This window comes from Danio rerio, chromosome 12 (genome assembly GCF_049306965.1).
Source record: "Danio rerio strain Tuebingen ecotype United States chromosome 12, GRCz12tu, whole genome shotgun sequence".
Classification (NCBI taxonomy): Eukaryota; Metazoa; Chordata; class Actinopteri; order Cypriniformes; family Danionidae; genus Danio; species Danio rerio.
In genome coordinates this window covers 25825051-25827500 of record NC_133187.1, presented here as the reverse complement: position 1 = coordinate 25827500, position 2450 = coordinate 25825051, and the positions used below count along the sequence as shown (strand labels likewise).

The following is a 2450-nucleotide window of genomic DNA, read 5'->3' as shown; positions in this document are numbered from 1 at the left end:
GGTCGCTGGAAGGGCATCCGCTGCCAACTCTTAAAAATATTTACAAAAATGCTATAATTATTTTTTTCCAAAACAATGACTAAAATTTTTTAAGTTTTAATTGTCAACACAGCCACAATCATTCAGACACCTTACTATTTGGCTTTTCTGGAACTGTTTATATATATATATATATATATATATATATATATATATATATATATATATATATATATAWTTGGAATAAACACTTCTGAAACACCATACAGACATACAAAACATCATGTGGTTAAATAAAGAGACTGTGACGACTGTGATTTTTACCAGAAAAGCTGAAAGCCACTCTGGAATGAACAAAATTCACAGCGTGAGGGTGGAGGCTGTTCAGCAATTCAGCCGGCTGGACTCGCTCAGGGCTGCACGTCACACTGGCTTTTTATAGAACGCGCAGCACATTTCAGGACTGATACATTTTAGATTATGTTGCATCAATTATGTACGTGCTCTATTCTAGTCGTCGCTCCTCTGTGCTGCTGTCACATTTTAATTAGGGGAGACAAATCAAAGGGGTTATTGGAAGCTGTTTCTGAACATTTCTGTTCAATTACAGTGTAAACAGCATGTAGAATATTATAATAAATAATGACAAAGTAACAAGAGTGCATTCAGATCTACATTAGTCTAAAAATGTGACACCACATTTGTAAATATGACACCCACATATATACATATATAACAACACATCATTTGCTGGTTTTAAAAGCTAGTTTGAAATAATAATGTAAAAATGTAGTTGCAAACAACATGTACTGTGCATAATGAATAAAAAAAAAAATATATATATATATATACACACACACACACACCCCTTTCAAATCTATCTTTTAAGTTAATATATTCTATAGGGTGCTATACATTTTTATTGTTGTGCATATATATTAGTTTACTCATTACTAAAGCCAAATCTGGAGCTTATTTAACAAAACAATTTAATATAACAGTCCAAAAATAAGTACACTCAAATCTACATGTTAGGGAAAATACGAAATAAAAATGTAAAAAAACAAAAGACAAATCAAGAGAAACAAAAATGAACATTTTGTAGTTTTTGCAATACTTCCATTAAATTTAAATATTTCTAAAGATGTTTAGTGATTAAAATATTGTTTGAATTAATATATTTGTTTAATAAAGCTGTTTTGTTCAAATGCACCACAATATATTGCTTATATTCATGAAGAAATTGATAAAAACACATATTTAAAATGTGTAATTTTGAGTACAACCATTTATGCTTAACACTGTATATGCATATATATGAGCAATATCACATGTGTAACAGTGCGATATGGCTGTATATCGGCACTGGTGGGAGGCGTGTGTTGCCTTAGTGTCCCACCAGTGATGATATACAGCCATATTGCACTGCTACGAGTGTGATAAAGCATTTATACAACAGTTCAATGGCATAATCATGTATATAAAAAAGAAAATCAAACACAGAGTCTTAAAATCCTTTTCATGGGGAAAATACTTTCTTCCACCATTCATTCACATCTGCAGCTGACGTCAGAACAGCAGAAACCATTACTAATCTCATCTATGTTCTGCTCTGTTTGACAGGCTGTTGGATAAAAATGTTTCAAATAGGCTCTATCTTTATAAATAAATTGCATAGTTGCAATCTAAACAGCCTCAAAAGTATATCATGTTGTCTAACAGCTTCAATATTTGTTAAACTGTATTGAGTTTACTGATCTGCTGTTACTCATATGTGGGCGGAGTAATACAGAAGGGTGAGGAAGCTATACAAATATTGCACGGCTATCAGCCAATCAGATTTAAGAACCAGACAGAACTGTTGTATAAAGATACAGACATACATGATACATATACATACATAAAATATGTGTGTGTGTGTATATATATAAATATATATATAAATATATATATATATATATATATATATATATATATATATATATATATATAGACACTCACATAAATGCATACATTTAGAAACGCAAATATTGGCACAAATTTATGTATGCATGCATGTATATAAAATATATAAATCTCCCATACACACACAGACACACACAATACATATTTCTAGTCTTCTAACTTTCATAGAAAAGAACTGAAGACTGTGACAGAACGACAGAAAGTCAGTCAGTCCTTTGGCTGCATTTCAAAAGCCTGATTGCTAATCAAAGGCGAACTGTTGGACCTGAGCTTTACCTGCAGCACAAGAAAAGCTTAATGCACATGATTACTGATGCCTTGCCTTTGCAGTGTCTCCCACAGAGAGCTGGCCTGATTGTCTAGAACAAGCGCAGAGTTGCTGAGACACAGCCTTCGCTTTGCTCTCGATTCAGAATATCAGGGAGGGAGAAGCAGAAATGGCTCCCCTCTTACATGACGGAAGACACTGGCTGCCTTTGCTCTGGGTTATCCATGTTCTCCCCCTG

General features: G+C 33.1%; 1 long non-coding RNA gene across 1 annotated transcript in view; it reads right to left on the bottom strand.

Moving 5' to 3' along the window:
- The window catches only part of LOC141376803 (uncharacterized), a 12824-nt gene extending 10374 nt beyond the window's left edge, over nt 1-2450 (bottom strand). The window contains exon 1 of the long non-coding RNA XR_012388002.1: nt 2267-2450. This is a non-coding gene — a long non-coding RNA (uncharacterized lncRNA). The remainder of the gene's footprint in view (nt 1-2266) is intronic.